Source organism: Phyllobates terribilis, unplaced genomic scaffold, assembly GCF_046119375.1.
Source record: "Phyllobates terribilis strain yellow unplaced genomic scaffold, ASM4611937v1 Scaffold_2__4_contigs__length_985480577, whole genome shotgun sequence".
Lineage (NCBI taxonomy): Eukaryota > Metazoa > Chordata > Amphibia > Anura > Dendrobatidae > Phyllobates > Phyllobates terribilis.
In genome coordinates, this window is record NW_027362762.1 from 702,414,692 (window position 1) to 702,436,074 (window position 21,383).

At 38.1% G+C, this 21,383-nt stretch overlaps 1 protein-coding gene across 1 annotated transcript in view; it reads right to left on the reverse strand.

The window, feature by feature from the left end:
* The window catches only part of LOC141226067 (bile acid receptor-like), a 143,174-nt gene extending 124,731 nt beyond the window's left edge, over nucleotides 1-18,443 (reverse strand). The window contains exon 1 of the mRNA XM_073667125.1: nucleotides 18,133-18,443. The gene's annotated coding sequence lies outside the window, so the exon portion shown is untranslated. The remainder of the gene's footprint in view (nucleotides 1-18,132) is intronic.
* Between the last annotated feature and the right edge of the window lie 2,940 nt (nucleotides 18,444-21,383).

The window sequence follows — 21,383 nt, forward strand, 5'->3', positions numbered from 1 at the left end:
TGGAGGAGGTAGAGAGAGCAATGATGGAGGAGGTGGGGAGAGCAATGATGGGGATGGGGAGAGCAATGATGAAGGAGGTGGGGGAGAGCAATGATGGGGAATTGTTTGGATGCTATATGCTGTTAATATGTGGTCTGGTCACGGTGTGGTGGTATTTCTCCCTTGTATGTGGTATTATTCGGTCACTATGTGGTGGTAATATGTGGTCTGGTCACGGGTGTCACTGTATTTCTCCCTTGTATGTAGTTTTATTCGGTCACTATGTGGTGGTAATATGTGGTCTGGTCATGGTGTGGCAGTATTTCTCCCTTGTATGTGGTACTATTGGTGTTGGTGTAGTGGATTGTGTTGTGTATGGCGGTCATTTGTTCTCTCTGATTTTAATTAGAAGATTCTTTATTTCCATTAGTGATTAAATTCTTGGAACAAGATGCACTTACAGGGGTTCTCCAGGGAAAACAAGTAATCACCTCTCCACAGGATAAATGATAAATTATTGATTAGTGGGGGTCTGGCTGCTGGGACCCACACTGATTTGTAGAATGTGTAGTTTTCATCCCATTAAATTGGAGCTCATGTGCGACTTGACCACTGATCCATTCATTCCCTCAGTGGCTGTTCTTGTTTTTTTCTGGAAGCCACAAAGAGAATGAATGAAGGTGCGGTCAGATGTCCCACCTGCCTCTGCATTTTAAAATGGGGATAACTAAGTGTCCTGTCAGGGACAAAATGTCCCCATTCTTCCGATCAGTGCGTTTTCCAATGTTGGAACCCAAATGATCAATAAGTTATCATCTATTTTGTGGAGCTCATGGATCGGTGATAACTTGTTTTAACCAAAGAACCCCTTTAATGCAAACTAACGTAATTGTACATCCCAATAATAGTGGTGCACAGTAGATGTGCAGGAGCCGCCTGTGATTTACAGTCGACGCTCCACTATAACAGGGATAACGGCTAACAGGTATTTGCATATAGCTGTAGGGTGGGCCCTGAGGATCAATTCCTCCTGTGGGCCCCAGACACCCCAGTCCGACACTGGTTGTACTCATCCTTCTTCTTCCTCCAAACATGGTGAGTGCAGTTGATACCAAAAAGTTCTATTTTGGTCTCATCTGACCACATGACCTTCTCCCATGCCGTCTCTGAATCATTCAGATGGTCATTGGTGAACTTCAAACGAACCTGGACATGTGCTGGCGTGAGCAGGGGGACTTTGCATGCCCTGCAGGATTTTAATCCATGACAGCGTAGTGTGTTACTAACGGTAATGTTTGAGACTGGTCCCTGCTCTCTTCAAGTCATTGACCAGGTCCTCACGTGTAGTTCCTGATCTTTCTCAGAATCATTCTTACCCCGCGAGTTCTTGAATGGAGCCCCAGACCGAAGAAGATTGACAGTCGTCTTGCGTTTCTTCCATTTTTTAATAATTGTGCCAACAGTTGTTGCCTTCTCACCAGGCTGCTTGCCTCTTGTCCTGTAGCCCATTCTAGCCTTGTGCAGGTCTACAATTTTGTCCCTCACAGTTGACGTGTAACTACAATAAAAATTACAGATCTCTCCATTCTTAGTAGGTGGGAAAACTTGCAAAATCGGCAGTGTATCAAATACTTATTTTCCCCACTGTGTGTAACATACAGTGTGTGTGTCACATACTGTGTGTAGGTAGCATCCACATTTATAAATACCAGCAGCGCAGATGACAGTTCTGAAGTGTAAACATGTCAACAATCGCCCAACGACTGAGCAAAATGATGCTCATTCATCGGGCGATTGATTGTTTATGCCAGAACAAAAATCATTTTTCTCAGCAGCACATCGCCCGGTGTAAACTGAAGATGTGCTGCGGATAACATGATATGTATGGAGACCGATTGATCTACTAGTGATTATTCTGTACCCATCATTCTTCGTGAGCCTGTGTATAGAGGCCGGGAAAATATCTATGGGTCCGTGAAAAAATTGGACAGCACTTGGATGTCATCTGTGTGCTATCCATTTTTCACTGACTGATAGGAGAAGGTAGTGAAAAAGTGAAAAAAAGCTGATGGAACTCTGATGAAACTCGGTCTTTCGTACATCAAGAAAACTGACATCTGAATGAGGCTAAACAGCCTATTATAGGAGAAGTAAATGAGGGCCCAAATTAGTTATGGACAATTTCTAAAACCAAAATCAATTAAATCTCAAAATACTAATATTATTATACACAGCTATCATTCAAGGTGAAAATGCTGATAATTATATCCACAATAACATGCACAAACCTCACGTTACAAAACATCACAGACATATATTCTCTTTTATGAAACTTGAAGAAAAAAATAAAGGCAGCACTCACTGATATATCTGAAGAGATCCTTTATTGTCACCAGTAGAGCATGCTGGTCAGTGGCTTGGGATGACAACCCCAAAGGGTGTGCGGGGGAGTGAGATTGAGGACGACGGCCGTTTCGCTGCCTTCCGGCGCTTCAACGGGTCCCAGGTGTAATGAACACCTGATTACTGCCTTTTTAACGGGCAGCAAATTACAGACACAAGTAAATTGCAAACACAAGTAAAACAAGGTGCATTTCAACCAGTGCAATTAAAAACAGTGCCATACTTTTTGCGATTTAGCAACAATAGTATTCGATGACAAAAATAGAATGAAAATTTATAGAACACAATACAAAATGCATAGACCATTATAGGAAAACGGAGAGATCTATTTTTTCATTAAGACCTAATGGTCCTTGGGCATCAGAATTTAAAATCCATTTAGCCTCGTGTTGCAATAGTAATCTGTTGCAGTCACCTCCTTCTAAGGGATTTTTTACCATTTCTAGTCCTGCAAATCGTAACACATTAGGGTCTGCGTTATGACAATCAACTATATGTTGTATTAGTTTAGGGGAACCCTTTTTTTATAAAATTGAGTTGTAATGCTCTCTAAATCGCACGAAGAGAGGTCTAATCGTTTTACCGATATAAAAATATTGACAGGGACATGTAATTAAGTACACTACATATTTGGATCTGCAGGAAATGAATTCCTTCACAATGTGTGTTAAGGCACCTATTCTCAATATTTTATCAGTATTGTGAAAGGTGCAGAAGGAGCAATGTCCACATTTGAAGTTACCTTTTGGGATATTTTTTTCTAACCAGGTTTCTTCATTTGCCAAGAATCTATTATGGACAATCATATCGCCCAGATTTCGACTACGACGGTATGAAATAATAGGCTTTTTTAGTGCTCTTTCTGCAAGATCCTTATCACTTTCTAATAAGTACCAGTTATTTCTGATAGCTTTATTTATAGTTTTGGAAATGGGATTACATTTAAAATTCAAAATAAACCTTTCTTCTTTTTTATGGTCCAACTTGCTTTTTTTCAATAGTTCTGCCTGCGTTTTTTTGCTAGCTCTTGAACAAGCTGATGTGATAATTTGAGTAGGGTAGCCATGAGCTAACAATCTATCTGATAATTCTTGAGTCTGTTCTTTGAATTTAGCATCAGAATTGTTAATTTTTCTAAGTCTTAAATATCGACTGTACGGTATGCCTCGTTTTGTATGTGTGGGATGATAGCTGTTATGATGTAGTAGCATGTTCGGTGCTGTTTTTTGACGAAATGATTCTGTAATTATAATATTATTCTCAATGGAAATACGTACATCCAGAAAATCCAAAGTATGGCCCCCAAACGCTGATGTAAATCTCATATTTAGTGTGTTAGATAGATTTAAATACTGTATGAAATCATTAAATTGTGCTTCTGACCCAGCCCATATCATAAAAACATCGTCGACGTATCTATGATATGTTTTTATATACTTCATTAAAGGATTGTTATTGCTATAGATGTATAATTCCTCAAAAACCGCTAAGAAGAGGTTAGCAAAGGTGCATGCAACCGGGGTACCCATCGCGGTCCCCGTTATTTGTGTATACCAAGTTTTTCCAAACTGAAAGGCATTATGAGTGAGTATATATGTTAACCATTTTTTATAAATTCGATGTAATTATCATCTTTGTCAGCTTTTTCCAAGATGCTGATAATAGCCTGTACCCCCGCATCCTGAGGGATGTGTGTGTATAGGCTTTCAACATCTATGGATGTAAGAGACCAGTCATCCTGCCATTCAACATCTCGCACAATATTCAGAAAATCTTCTGTGTCTTTTATGTATGAGGGAATCTTTTTTAGCAACGGTTTTAGTAGCCAGTCTAGGTATTTTGATAAAGGTTCTGTGACTGAGCCTATTCCCGAAATTATTGTAGGTGGGAAAACTTGCAAAATCGGCAGTGTATCAAATACTTATTTTCCCCATTGTGTGTCACATACTGTGTGTAGGTAGCATCCACATTTATAAATACCAGCAGCGCAGATGACAGTTCTGAAGTGTAAACATGTCAACAATTGCCCAACGACTGAGCAAAATGATGCTCATTCATCGGGCGATTGATTGTTTATGCCAGAACAAAAATCATTTTTCTCAGCAGCACATTGCCCGGTGTAAACTGAAGATGTGCTGCGGATAACATGATATGTATGGAGACCGATTGATCTACTGGTGATTATTCTGTACCCATCATTCTTCGTGAGCCTGTGTATAGAGGCCGGGAAAACATCTATGGGTTCGTGAAAAAATTGGACAGCACTTGGATGTCATCTGTGTGCTATCCATTTTTCACTGACTGATAGGAGAAGGTAGTGAAAAAGTGAAAAAAAAAAACTGATGGAACTCTGATGAAACTCGGTCCGTTTTTTCGTACATCAAGAAAACTGACATCTGAATGAGGCTAAACAGCCTATTATAGGAGTAGTAAATGAGGGCCCAAATTAGTTATGGACAAATTCTAAAACCAAAATCAATTAAATCTCAAAATACTAATAGTATTATACACAGCTATCATTCAAGGTGAAAATGCTGATAATTATATCCACAATAACATGCACAAACCTCACCTTACAAAACATCACAGACATATATTCTCTTTTACGTGCAGACAAACACCCCTAATTTACAGACTGAATTTTCATACAGTTGCACTGATGCACACATAAGTAAACTCAATGACAAACCGGTAAACCAGTATGCAGTAAGCCTCTAAGCTCCCTCTAGTGGCAGCTGCAAGCTGACAGGATTTTATTATTTATTCAAACTATTTTTAATACCTCCACAGAAGCATTTTTATGTCTATATGAAGGTCTATCATCACAGTAAGAGATTCTGAATGCGTTTTGTAAAAATTTCACATACATTTTGCAGAAACAACCTTATTCAGATATATGGGACAAATTCTGCAACTGTGTTTTCTGCAGTGAACTCATCCTTATATGGTCAGCAGCCATTGACTCTGATGTGCAAATGACAGAATGTGTGTGAACCATAAGCTTACTGTGATTGATTCTAGCATGATCAGTATCAGTGGCTTGAGAAAAAAAACAGCTGATCCTAATAAATAAATAATATTTTCTCTGTTATGTAGAGAGCAGGAGCTGCTGGGTCCTGACCCAGTCATCTCTGCTATGCAGCCAGGAGGCTGAATTTTCCCTGTAACCTGGGCTAATATACCAGCCCCAGTTACAGGGACAAAAAACAGATAAAAAAAGTATTTACGTAATTAAATACCCGAAAACGTCTTTGGGAAACAATATGTGACACAAAGGAAAAGTTCATAAAGAAATAAAAAGCAGTTAAAAAATAGGGAAAAAAAGTTGCTGCCAATCCTAATTGATGTTACTATCTCTGTCTCATCAAATAAAAACCTTTGAGTCCAATATCTAAAAAAAAAATTCCTACTGAAAGGGGAACAAAATTTAACATGTATTGTAGTAGTCCTTTGTGGTCATAAAAATTCATATTTCATTTATTTTCCCATTGATATAGCCCAAAATCAGAAAAAAAAGAGTATGAAACTAGGTATCAAGAATAAAAGATACAAAAATTGTCTAATGTATAAAGATTATACTGTATGTGGTTTACATACTCTTGCATGATATGTCAAATTACCACCGAGCTATCCTTTGCCAAACAGTGGAAACCATTTTTTTTTTTAGTTTTCTGACAGACTGGGAAACTACTATAAATCTACAGTAGTAAAATTATCATCTAAGCCGCACACTACAATTTACAAAGAACTTTCTACTGTTTCATATTTACAATTCCTGCAATGCAAAGTGTGGGAGTATGGGAGGTAGCAAGGAAAAGTGATGGATTTTTTGGCATCGTGTTATCTTTAACAGCAAATATTTGTTTGGAACATAAGCTAGTTAGTGAATCACATCACCGTTATCTCACGGATCAGTTCGGCAAGTTGAGTCCAAAGTCTACATTTTTTGGAGACGAGTAAATGGAATTTTTGCAATAGGAAAAATCATCCATCGTTTCATGATCTATTTCTGTCCACTATATTTCTATATGGCTTCCCTATGTTTATTTTTTATGTGCATCTATTTGATAAGAGATAAACATGTTCAATAAACATGACAAATAGACAAAGTAGGAGACAAATGTCTTGTGCACACAGTAGTCAAGTACGTGGCTTACTGACGGCCTATAGCAGTGGCCAAGAAGAGGTTAGAATTTGCAATTTTTTTTTGCGTTGTCATTGACTTTCTATGCAAGGCCTAAAAAGGTTTTCATCATAACATATATATGTTCCCTATTAGGGCATAGATATTATAGCTGAGGTTCCTTTCTGAGGGTATTACATATACACTGTGTTCCAAATTATTATGCAAATAATATTTTCTCAGATTTTCCCAAATTACCTATATGAATTGCAGTCATTGTAATTTTCCAGTCAAATAACTATTAGAGTACAATTGAAAGGTTTTTGTACAAACTGCCTATGATAACAGTATATTTTTTAAAAAAATAAAAAACTCAAACTGCACTCAAAATGCATGTTCCAAATTATTATGCACAGCAGAGTTTTCAACCTTTTCATTTTAATAAAGAACAAAAAAATGGTCATTTTTGAAATTATAAGCATTAGCAGGTTATTACAAACTGAAATCAAACAGTTTTCAACTCAAAACTTTATTCTAGGTGATCTTACATTTGCACATAGAACCCCTTGTTCGAAAGGAGCTTCTGAACTCTCTCGTCCATTGAATTTGTCAGGTTTTGGATGGTTTCTGCTTCAATTGTTTTGCATGAGGACAGAATACCCTCCCAGAGCTGTTGATTAGATGTGAACTGCCTCCCGCCATCATAGACACTCCTTTTGATGATGCTCCAGAGGTTCTGAATGGGGTTGAGGTCAGGGGAGCAGGGGGGCCACACCATAAGTTTGTCCCCTTTTATGCCCATAGCAGCCAGAGATGCAGATGTGTTATGTGCAGAATGAGACGGCAGTTTGTACAAAAACCTTTCAATTGTACTCTAATAGTTATTTGACTGGAAAATTACAATGACTGCAATTCATATAGGTAATTTGGGAAAATCTGAGAAAATATTATTTGCATAATAATTTGGAACACAGTGTATAGCTACCCCACTTTTCAGGTAAAATGACTACATGCTGTTTGAATAAGATTTCTTTACTGTTTAGGCTGTTTTCACATTGTATTTTCATTTTCTGAAACTTTTTGCTGTTTCAAATAAAGTAGTGAAACAAAGACAATGTAAATAGCTCCACACATCTAATATAACAAGGGGTTTCTCAAAATGCAACATAAAAGTAATGACTACTGCAGTCTCAAAAATATTTAATCCCTTTGGGCAAACAGCATTAGAACTTAGTAAAGGTGATATTGGCGACTATGATCTGCTGCAAATGTGCGTCTTAGCCAGACACCAGCATCTGACAGCTTTCATGAAGAATCCTAGTCAATTCCTCATGGGTAGTAGTCTGTAATATTCTTGAGTTGTCAAAAGTCAAGTCCAAAAAGATCAAAGAATAAATAATTGCTTAAATAAACATGTCTCTCTCCGCAAGGAGAAATGTTACCCCTTGGATACCGGTCTGACACCTCTCACCCAGCCAAACCAGATCTCACACTTTGCACTGATGAGGGGCAGTACCCTAAAACACAGTGTCTGCAAATTGAGGTTCTCGCTTTTATCCTAAGTCATGTGACAAGGCTCGTTAAAGGGTCGATATTGACTTTTAGGATTGCTACTTCCTGTAGGTGACACTAGCGTTCTTATCCTCTTCCTCTCTGAAGAGACAATTTGCCTTAAATAAACAAAGAAAAGAATAAAAAAAATAGTATTGAATGTTCCTAGAGATACAGTTGGAATCATAGTTTACAAGTTAAAATTTAAAGGAACACCTCGACGTGGTAAAAAGAGGAAGTTATCACCAGCAGCCACCAGATTCCTGAAGAGGCACGTGGTCAAAAAAAGGACTGCAAAAACCTGCAGCATGATGATTTGTGATGATCGAATATATATAAATCATATAGGAAACATATAAATAAACCTGATAAATAAACCTTTCTATAACAGGTTTATTTATATGTTTCTTATATGATTCATACACATTCTATCATCACACAGGGGGATGTAGGATTTATTTTCTTCTCTCTTAAATCATTGACTTTGAATCCAATTCCGGAGCATTATTACGATCTATTTTTTCTGATGTTTGTTTTTCAGTCTGACCTCTCCTTCCCCCTATGTATTTATTTGTATACATTTATTAATAAACTTGATCTATTCAATTCCCATACATTTATTTGCCCCTATTTTCTCTTTTTTCCTTTATTGGGTACATTACTTATATTACTCTTTTTCGGCGTTAAATTTATCTGCTTTGAACCCTGTAGAAAATCTTTGGTGGGATATCAGGAAGAAGGGTTACAGCACACAAACCCCAAAATATTAGTGACCTGAAAGCCATATACAATGAGATTCCTCAGAAACGCTTCTAGTAGCTGGTGTTTGGCTAGGTATCATGTTTGCAGCCAAGAGTGCTCTACTAAGTGCCAAAGATGCTTGTCATGAAGGAGTTGAATGATTCTGAGAATACAGTAGTCAGTAAAGGTTCATTTTATGTTGAATTTGTTATATTAGTTATGTTGAGCCATTTAGATTTTTCTTGTTTGATTGGTTTATTGCAAACAGAAAATTTGTAAATTTTGCTAATAAGCTTTATTTGCAATGAGAGTTGAAAAATGTTGATTACAGCTGTACATATTAAAGGTAAAAGCATGTATCCCTTACTCAGATCAGTGTCTTCAAGCTGCTAACATTTCAATGGCTCAGCCTCCTACTACTAGTAGTTCCATTTACACATTAATCCTAGTTGCAATTGAATTACATTTTCTTAGACAAAACCATTAAGAGTAAATTAAGCGTAAATGACCGCACAAATCTCTAAAGCACTGTTTTATAAAATCTTGTATATTTTATAGACTCCCATGATCTGTTAAAGAGCACCAGTCATGTCTTAGAAATTACTTTCTCCATTCCCCACAAAACATATAGTCTGCAGCATCTTTTCTGTGACAACTGGGTGTTAGAAGGTCCCTCGTTAATGAGGTTTACATTCTCTGACACTGTCCTAGAAGTGGTGGCAGTGCACACTATAAAGGGACACCCCTTATTGAAAAGGGAAATGGTTATACCCAGTTGCCAATTTATTCACACATTTCCAGGAGGTATAACAGATGAGCAGTACATTACACAGATCTAATAAAAGATTATTCCAGTGGGGAATACAAAAATCTATTAAAACAGGCAAGTCAGTAGATCGTACGTGTCCTCTTTGAGTAAATTTCTGCCCTAGTTCAGCTTTGGGCTACACTTGCTTGGACTAAATTGCCTTTTTTAAGACTTTTGAGGGACATGTACTAAATGCACCAGAATTCTGTCTCAATTTGCATAAAAATCTGTTTTTCGTGCTTTCCGTCACATCTATTATGGCATGTTTTAGACACTTTTAACACATCAGTTCAGACAGAGGACACAGCTTTAAGGGAAAGTTATGCTTAAAGGGAACATGTCAGCAGGATTTTGCTCAGTAAACTACAGGCATTGTCATGTTGGGGCTGCTGCACTGATTAATATGATACCTGAGGTTAAGAAATCCGTCTTGTGGTTCTTGTGTGATCAGTGTTTGCCGTTTTGAGTTAATGATATGCCCGAGCTCCGGGGTGGGACTGTAGGCAGGGTCTTATCTCAGTGCTCTAGGCCAAATCACCAAGATAAGACCTGCCCACAGGCCACCCCGAACCACAAATATGTCCTCATCACAGAGACAGACAGTGAGAGAGAGACAGATAGATTGTCTCTCTCTTATACTTAAACCACTCATACATACAGAGCCCCCTCCAGAGACCCTGGTGACTCCGAGGAGGAGCAGAACGGTGCTAGATACCAGAGAAGACAGCGATCGAAGAGTATATTAACATATTAACACTAAACTACAATAACATTTACACAGGTTTAGTTAATAAAAAGTATAGCAGCAATGCTTCTTTAACAAGAGGAAATTGACCTAATATTGAAAAACACTTTATAATATCAAAAGAGTTAAAACGAACTTACTAAATCTGTTACTAACATTTCAACATATTAATGGAGATGAAAAATTTATGGGAGTGCTACTTTAAATATGTCACCAGAATTTCATACCCCAAACTATTTATTTGTGCCTCATTCAAAGACAAGTCCAGGAATACTTTTATATGACCGGTCACTGCCTCTATTAATGAAAATAGCTATTTAATTGATATGCAAATAAGGCTGTAGATCTGAAGCTTCCGTCACTTCAGCTCTATTCCTTGCTTAGTGCCTCCTCCTTCTGCTTGACTCAGAGCTTCTACGCTGCCTGACTTCAGGCAAATGAGCCATCAGATAAGCAGGAGTAGGCGGTGGAGAATAGAGCTGGAGTGACAGAGGCTTCAGATCTATAGCCCATTTGCATATCAATTCAGATGCTGTTTTCTCAGTACTAGAGTAACGAACTGGCCATGTGAAGGTATTGTCAGGTTTGACTTTTAAAGAATCCTGCAGACAGATTTCCTTTAAATAGCAAATACCTTGATGACCAAAGTTTTATACTAGGTTATACAACCTGATGTTTTATTTGCTAGTAAAGACCTATAGAATAGTAAGAATAAATCACATGTTAACGATCAGTTATACATAACCCTTTATTATGATACTCTTTTATTTGGGATCAGATTACACAGTTTTTTTGTATTAACATATCTTAATAGATTCAAATAATTCATCTTAATAATGACAGCGTTGTAAATAAAATAAACATTCTTCCATCATCCTAAGAGGCATGTTTAGATGTAGAGCAATGTCAATATCAGGAAATGACAAGAATACGCTAAACTAAACTGTTTGTGAATACTTAAGTCTATTGTCATTTATCATATGTAGTGATATAATGTAATGACCTATAGAGTAAAAGAATTCTATCAACCATCAAACGGGTTCTCTGATGAATGACATTTATCAACTATCCGTGGGATAGGACTGGGATGAACATACCATTGGTTCAACTTCTGCAGCACCACAGGGCCCAATAGTTAGGCAAGCCCAATTCCACCACCAAAGCAGCAAGCAGCTACTATCATAGGCACCAAAAGCGGGGCTTATAATTAGCTATTGGACTGAAAAGAGGCCGCACATGGTTTTTGAACAGGAGCCTACATCTGTCTGTGTCTGCCCCTGGGATAGGTGGTATTTATCATCTATCTACAACCTTTAGAACCCACAGCGATCACTGGAATAAATGATTGCATAGGGTGGCCGGACAGACTGATTACCCGGTTATCTCCATCAGTCCCATAGACAATGAAGGGAGTGACAATGAGCATGTGTGACAATATGGCTCCATTCAATCCTGACTTCAGTGAGGAGGTTTTGGTGTAAGTCATCAGAAACATCTCAACGAAATAAAGATTACATTTAGAGTGTGTTAATATTTTAAGATTACAAAGTGCAAAGGAGGTTGTTGGAATGTGCTGACAGACACGGAGGCAGAGCCTTTGCTTTATTTGTCACAATAAATGGCAAAAATCATACCTATATTCTGCTTAAAGTGCCTGGAAATAAGTCTGTTACCTGATTCACTAAATTTACTTAAAAGTTGAGCAAAATGGGTAATATATCAGGGGACTGTTGATAAAGCAGTTAAGAAATTATTTGAAACTTAAAAGTGACTTTTCACCCATAAACACCATTTATTTTTATTAGTTTTTATATATTGTATAGCCAGGGTCTCTATACTTTGTGCTCAATCACAGCTAATCACTAGCTGCTACGATGTGTTGGTCACAGCTGCAGCCAGTGATTGGCCACAGCGGTCACATGCCAGGTTAGCTGAAACAGTATCTAGGGCAGACTTGGAAGTTGAGCCATTGGGTATGATAAGCAGACTATATATTATTGTTTTAGAGCAGGGATGTCAAACTCAAACACACAGAGGGCCAAAAAAAAACATGGACAAAGTCGCGGGCCAACCAGTGTCCAGTATAATGGGCCCCACAAAGTCCTCCATACAGAATAATGGCCCCACATAGTCCCCCATACAGAATAATGGCCCCACATAGTCCTCCATACAGAATAATGGGCCACACATAGTCCTCCATACAGTATAATGGCCCCACATAGTCCTCCATACAGAATAATGGGCCCCACATAGTCCTCCATACAGAATATGGGCCCCACATAGTCCTCCATACAGTATAATGGCTCCACATAGTGCTCCATACAGTATAATGGCCTCACATAGTGCTCCATACAGAATACTGGCCCCACATAGTCCTCCATACAGAATAATGGGTCCCACATAGTCCTCCATACAGTATAATGGCCCCACATAGTCCTCCATACAGAATAATGGCTACACATAGTCCTCCGTATAGAATAATGGCCCCACATAGTCCTCCATACAGAATAATGGACCCCACATAATCCTCCATACAGTATTATGGGCCCCACATTGTCCTCCATACAGAATAATGGGTCCCACATAGTCCTCCATACAGTATTATGGGCCGCACATAGTCCTCCATACAGTATTATGGGCCCCACATAGTCCTCCATACAGAATAATGGGTCCCAAATAGGGGTGGTGATTCTGGTGTCGCGGAGCAAAGAAAAATACCCTGCAGGCCAGATTTAGCCCACGGGCCAGAGTTTGACATGTATGTTTTTTTTTTATGTTTTTTTGAAAAAAAAATTCAGCGTTGGACCACCACCTGTAGCTTCCTTTATGGAGAGTATAAGAACTTACTGCAGACTGTAAATACATTTAATTTCATCTTACAACTCTACTAGTATCTAGGGAATTTGGTACACTGTCAGGAAAACAGAACTTCAGCCACAAAGGCCCCTGACTCATCAAATAGTTTTCACTAGAAATTTGGAATAAAACAGGTCAGTAAGTCGCAAAATTTTAGTCCAACTTAAGGTTCCACAAAAATATTGTGACTTTCGGCGTTTTCATGACTGTTTCGTCCAGCTCTGCCACCCTGGGTGGAACTGGGGTGGGATGGAGGCGTGATGCTTGTGTAATTCATGAAGAGCTGTGGCGTATCTTATGCCACAAATCTTCCTCCAGTCTCAGATTAGAGTAAGATTTGTGGAGGGGCGCATGACACTTTTAAGATGTGTCTGATTCATTAAGGGTGTGTGCCTATATGTATAGAATTCAGACTTAAAAATGGTGTAAAAAGGTGGACAATCATTTCTCTGCAATAATCAATTGTTTTAAATACTGCCTACTGGTCTCCAGAAGAGGAGGAAGAAGAAATCTCATGTTGTAATTATATGTGAATTTATGTATGTATCAATTGACGTTACTATAGTTTATAATAGAATATTATCATTGATGTTCTGCATAGTACTTAAAAATGAAAACTAACTTCCTACTATTAGTAAGCTATGGGCCCAATTCATTAACCTATTCATGACATGGCAATTTTCTGTTTTTTTGTTTTTGTTTTTTCCTCCCCTTCTTCCAAGAGCCCTAACTTTTTTTTATTTTTACTGTCAATATAGAAGTATGAGAGCTTGTTTTTTGCGAGATGAGTTGTACTTTTGAATGACACGATTCAGTCTACCATATCGTGTACTGGAAAACAGGAAAAAAATTTCAAGTGCGTTGAAATTGCAAAAAAGGGCAATTCCACAATTCTTTTTTGGAGAATTGACTCCATGTCACTAAAACTGATCTGGCAATATGATTCTTCTGGTCAATACAAGTATGCAGATACCAAACATGTCTATTATTTTTTATTTAAGTGGTGGTGATATCAAATGCGGAAATTTGTAAAAAAAAATTGCTTTTGTCTCCATTTTCCGAAACCTGTAACGTCTTAATTTTTCGGGATATGGGGCAGTGTGAGGGCTTATTTTTGTGCCCTGAGCAAATGTTTTTACTGATATCATTTTGGGTTAGATACGATGTTTTGATCGCTTCTTACTGCATTTTATTGCAATGTTGCGGCGGCCAAAAAACATAATTTTGCCGTTTTGATTTTTTTATCATTATCCACTTATCAATTGGATTAATTTATTTGATATTTTGATAGATCAGAGTTTTACGAATGCAGCAATACCAAATATGTGTATTTATTATTATTTTATTTTTAATAGGGCAAAAGGGAGGTGATTTGAACTTTTGTGTTTTTTTACTTTTTTCATGTTTTTAAACACTTTTTTTAAACTTTCACAATGTATTTATAATCGTCTGTTCGCTTATGCTATACATAGCAGTGCATCAGCACTGCTATCTATAGCGAAAATTAGGATCTCCTATATATGATCGTAATGACATGCAAGGGGGTCATCAGCAGACCCCAGGGTGTCATGGCAACCTATTGGAGCCCCACGATAACGTCACAAGCTCACCGATAGGCACATGGAATGAAACGCTTCCCCCCGGTTGGAACGTGTTAAATGCCGCTGTCAGAAATGACAGAGGATTTAACAGGTTAACAGCTGCGGGCAGAGCTGCTAAAGGCACATGATGGCTGATTAAATCAGACATCATCTGCCGGTAAAGATGCGGGCTCAGCGTACGAGCCCGCATCAGCGACATATGACGTACATGTATGTCATATGTTGTGAAGGGGTTAAGGGATTGTCCATTGCCGGCACCAGAAACAGCAATATGCATACTCCCGGCCATATTCCAACTAGACTGCTTCCGGCCTCTCACAATACACTTGTATTGAGCAAGGCCAAGCCCATCTAGTGAGATTGTGGCTGGGACTTGTACTTTAAGACGGACAACCCCTTTAAGACTGGAGTTTTGCATCCCAGTTTTAATGAAGTGAGTGCTGGAATAAGATGTGCCTAATTTATTAAGAGGCACATACCTCTTAATGAATTAGGTGTATCTTACAACTTCCGTGCAATGCCACCAGAAATGATACTCCAGTCAGGAACTGGAATACATTTCTAATGTAATTTATACCAGTAAAGTGGCGTCAATTTTGAATCATTTTGCTGGGAGAGGTCTTGCCACACACCCTGTCCCACTCAAGTACTGACAACTTTGGTCAGGACTGGCGTAAGAATAACAAAATTTGATAAATTGAGCTTGCAAAAATGTTGCGACATTTCAAGATTTTTCTGCCATTCAATGGGCTAAAATACCTTGATGAATGGGGCCCTATTATGTATTTACACTGCATTGTTGCATCTTTATAAACGTTTGACTTTGTGCATTTTACTCTGACACTATCTGTGAAGAAACAGCTACATACCTCAATAAATAGTCTTCGGTGAGTGTACTCCAATATAAATAGCGCTTGGTTAATATTCTAGTATATCCATACACATTTCTGTGAATATGGTAGGACTCAAACCATTCTTGGCTGACACAAATCTTTTCTAATTGTGCCCTACATCATATATTTCAAAATGTCATTTTTGGATTAATTCCTTTTATTTCTAACCTCCACAGACAAGACAAGGTCACTCCTTGCAAACTTGTATTACATTTTCTGCGTGCATCAAGCCTAAGTCCTCGACTCTACATGACGGTATTTTGCGTTCGTTTTCTATGAGGTACTTCACACCGTTTTCATACAGTGGCATGCAGTGTTTTGGGGGTTTTTTGTGTCAGATTCTGTGTAAATCCTATGTATGGAAGTGTTCACCCTTAGATTTGTGTGGTGCCGCACATATGCCTGCTTCCTAAATGTGTATTCCAACCAATAACTTTTAAGACAAGTCATTCTGACATATGAAACTGTGATTAGTGATAATCTGGATACCGTCATCCTCACTGACCGACATGTTATAAGTAATTATTCAGAAACTGCCTTTAAAATCTTCGTACTACTGTGTACAGTGGATGAGTGTCATATAATAACTCAATATTACTCTTTCTAATGGATCTCAACTAATAATTATCTAGTAATTATTACTCCATTTTCATGAAACATAGAAACAAGTGTTAGATTAATCAATTTCATAATCTCATAAACCAACCTGGCATATGGTTTGAATATTTGATGGCCAAATTTGCTGAGTAATTAACCAATTAATTTATGAACTTAAGTATTTGTTCTTCAATTCAAGTAATTGTTGTAAAAAAAAAAAATCTAAAGTACCTTTCATTTTAGATTTCCACCTTTTCCACTATACTCTGAAAAATTAATATTTCTATGTAAAGTTCAACCAAATTATTCCGATTTGAAAGAAGCCGTAGAAAACAGGAAAGCGTGGCTACAACTGGCCTTCAGAGTATCCAAGGGTCGGACACGTCTGAATAGATAGAATCAGAATCAGTTTGGTTTCGGGAGGGGGGGGTGGATAAAATAAGCAAAACAACAAAACCAAATAATTTAATTTCCTCAACTATCTATAATAACCTAAAAATAGTTTTTTAATACACAACAAAAATATACAAATCATAAGCAAAACTGTGCATCAAGCAGAATGACTATGTCCTCTACATTCATGATCCTGGCCCAGATGTCAAGTCTCTGCGCCTTACTATATGACATTAAATGCATTCCAGCACCAGTCATATATAAGGGCTTTGAAAACGAATATATGGTTCACTTTAAACAGTTCCTTCTCTGCAGCAATAAATTCTTTGTATAGGATAACGTCATGCCTAAGCTTAAGCAACTGAATTTTCTCACTATTTGTTAAATTCCTTGACAGTAAATACGCCATCGCACTAATCCTCCTATTACTGAACGCTATTCCATTTCCTTGGCGTTCTGAACATATATGACATGGAGTACTAATAATGGTTTACAAATCAAACCTAAGGCTATGTTCACACAGTTTTTGATGCCAAACTCAGGACTTATACTTCCCTTATGTTCATCAACTCGGCTCTTACCTGCACCAAATACCAAATGTGGGAACCAAGTCATTTCAATTTTACTTATATCTTTAGCGATGGAAAAAGTAGCAGAAAAACATATTTCCAGAAATTAAAAATTGTAAATTTTAAAAAGATAAATTTATGCGTTACATCATAGAATAATATCTACGATCTTTGAAAACAAGGCTTTACAGGCCTACAATGACGTTGGCAAGTTTGAGGGCACACAAGTCACCAATCATAAAAAACGATTGAACCATAAATACAAAATGTCTTATATACTATGACAATAAATTATAAGGTTTTGGTCAGGTATCTTTTTAATTTATATGCTAGGATGTATAGTCTAAGTGGATCCGTCCAACGGATTGCATACAATACCATAGGAATCCAAAGTAGAAAACATAAGTTTGTACATTAACTAGATACCAATGGTTGGGACAGACCAGCGTTGTTCACTACTCCATTATATACAACAGTATCCAATAACAGAAAATATGCAACAAATGTCTATAATTTTTTTTACAATGTATTCCAATAGTGATTGATGCCACAGTATAGTACATATATTCAATACTGTAATGCAAAGTGCAGTAAATTAAGTCCTACTGTTATATTAAGTAATTTATGAATTGTGTTGCAGAATCTATACATTATATATAGATAAATGACATATTAATTACATAAGGGGTAATAAAAGAAAATAAATTACATAAATAAAAATAAATTGTAATCGAAATGGAATTTTTGTAAAAACTAAATCTCAAACATTAATAAAAAGTTTTTCAAAGTTTTTAGTTAAAAAAAAAGAGTAAGAAAGTAAACTTAGATATATTTTCTGTACGTTGTAATTGGTAGAGCGAGCACTGTACTCACATACAGCCTGGATGAGCCCTGGTATCTCCAGATGTAGGCACCACTGCATGCTTGGAAGTCTAATTAAGCCTGATGTCTTTCTGGTGGCTATTTATCAGTCTCTGTGCATATACTCAGGCTCCAGACCTCTGCAGAGCCCACAGCTTCATCAGCCCTCTCTATAATCTCACACACCAACTTCCCACACAGCCCTCCCTCAGGGTCACTGCAAGGGCAGCGAAACAGACATAAATCAAATAATAAGTGGATGGTTGGGGACAGAAGCTACAGGGACGCAAGCGTCACACATTCCCATAGTCCCTTTGCTAAGAATGAAGAAATAGTTATGCTCTTTTACCCAATTATTGCAAAACGACAACTCACATGCTAAAGGAATGAATATTTTATGGAGGGATATTGGTTAATGGTAATGGCTATGAGTCTAGTCAACTGTATAGGTAAAATTATGCAATTAGTTCTGCTATTATAAGCTGCATTCAAAGAAAATCACTTTTTGGGTGTTTGCTTTTGCATATATATATATATATATATGCATATATATATATATATATATATACATATACACGCATACATACAGGGTCGGACTGGGGTGTCTGGGGCCCACAGGGAGAACTGACTCTAGGGGCCACCTACAGCCATCTGCAAATATCTGTTATCCGCTATCCCTGTTTATAGTGGAGCATTGACTGGCGGCTCCTGCACATCTACTGTGCGACACTAACTGGGATGTAGAATTACTGTAGTTTGCATTAAAGAGCTTCTTTGGTTAAAATAAGTTATCACCGATCCATGGGCTCTACAGGATAGGTGATCACTTATTGATCGTTTGGGTCCCAACATTGGAAAACGCACCTATCGGAAGAAGGGGGAAGTTTTATCCCTGACAGGACACTTATCCCCATTTTAAAATGCAGCGACAGCTGGGACGTCTGACCGCAGCTCCATTCATTCTCTTGGGGGCTTCCAAAAAGAGCAGCGCTCACAGCCACTGAAGGAATGATTGGCTCAGTGGTCGCATCTCACATGCCGCTCCAGTCTAATGGGGAGAAAAGCTCCACATTCTGCCAATTGTGTCCCAGCAGTCAGACCCCCACCAATCAATATTATCACTGATCCTGTGGAGAGGTGATTACTTGTTTTCACCGGAGAACCCCTGTAAGTGCATCTCTGCTGCTCTGGTCCAAGTATTTAATCTCTAAAGCCAAGGCCCCACTATCAGTATTTGGTCAGTATCCGGTCAGTATTTTTTTTCAGGAGTGGGAGCCAAAACCAGGTGAGGAACAATCAGAGAAAAGGTAGAATAGAAACAAGTCACCAATTCTGCATTTATCACCCACTACTTGATTTGGCAGCGACTCCTGAGAAAAAATACTAACCAAATACTAATGGTGGGGCTGTGGCCTAATGGAAAAAAATCTTTTCCTAGTTAATATCAGCAAGAACAAAATGACCGCCATACACAACACAGTTCACTATATCAACACCAATAATACCACATACAAAAGGGACAAATATTGCCACACCATGACTAGATCACATATTACCACCACATAGTGACCGAATAATACCACATACAAGGAACAAATATGGCCACACCATGACCAGACCACATATTACCACCCCAAAGTGACCAAATACTACAATACTGATCATGAATACAAACCACAATACTAACAACCCTGTTATTACCACCAGCGACATTATACACAGGAGCTCTGTATATAGTGTCAGTGTACAGGTAACACAGTGATCACCAGTGACATTATACACAGGAGCTCTGTATGTAGTGTCATTGTACAGGTAATACAGTGATCACCAGTGATATTATACACAGGAGCTCTGTATATTGTGTCAGTGTACAGGTAACACAGTGATCACCAGTGACATTATAAACAGCAGCTCTGTATATAGTGTACAGGTAATACAGTGGTCACCAGTGACATTATACACAGAAGTTCTGTATATAGTGTATACGTAATACAGTGATCACCAGTGACATACACATGAGCTCTGTATATACTATATGCACACGTGGTCAGAATTGTTGGTACCCCTCATTTAATGAAAGAAAAACCCACAATGGTCACAGAAATAACTTGAATCTGACAAAAGTAATAATAAATTAAAAATCTATGAAAATGAAGAAATGAAAGTCAGACATTGCTTTTCCGCTTCCACAGAATTTAAAAAAAAATTAAACTCATGAAATAGGCCTGGAAAGAAATTATGGTACCCTTGAAAATAATGTGACAAAAGGGACTTGTTAAATCAAGTTGTGGGCCTGTATATAGGGCTACAGATACTCACTGTGAGGTTTGGTGACATGGTGTGTAGCACACTCAACATGGACCAGAGGAAGCAAAGGAAAGAGTTGTCTCAGGAGATTAGAAAGAAAATTACAGAAAAGCATGTTAAAGGTAAAGGTTATAAGACCATCTCCAAGCAGCTTTATGTTCCTTTGACTACAGTGTCACATATTATTCAGAAACTTAAGATCCATGGGACTGTAGCCAACCTCCCTGGACGTGGCCACAGGAGGAAAATTGATGACAAATCAAAGAGACGGATAATATGAATGGTAACAGAAGAGTCCAGGAAAACTTCTAAAGAGATTAAAGGTGAACTTCAAGCTCAAGGAACATCAGTGTCAGATCGTACTATCCATCGTTGTTTGATCCAAAGTGGACTTCATGGGAGACGACCAAGGAGAACACCATTATTGAAAAAAAAAAATAAAAAAGCCAGACTGGAATTTTCCAAACTACATGTTGACAAGCCACAAAGCTTCTGGGAGAATGTCCTATGGACAGATGAGACAAAAATGGAAGTTTTTGGCAAGGCACATCAGCTCTATGTTCACAGACGGAAAAATGAAGCATATCAAGAAAAGAACACTGTCCCTACTGTGAAACATGGGGGAGGCTGTTATGTTCTGGGGCTGCTTTGCTGCATCTGGCGCAAGGTGTCTTGAATCTGTGCAGGGTACAATGAAATCTCAAGACTATCAAGGGATTCTAGTGAGAAATGTGCTGCCCAGTGTCAGAAAGCTTGGTCTCAGTCGCAGGTCGTGGGTCTTGCAACAGGATAATGACCCAAGAATGGCTAAGAGGAAAACATTGGACTATTCTGAAGTGGCCTTCTATGAGCCCTGACCTAAATCCTATTGAGCATCTTTAGAAAGAGCTGAAACATGCCGTCTGGAAAAGGCAACCTTCAAACACGAGACAACTGGAGCAGTTTGCTCATGAGGA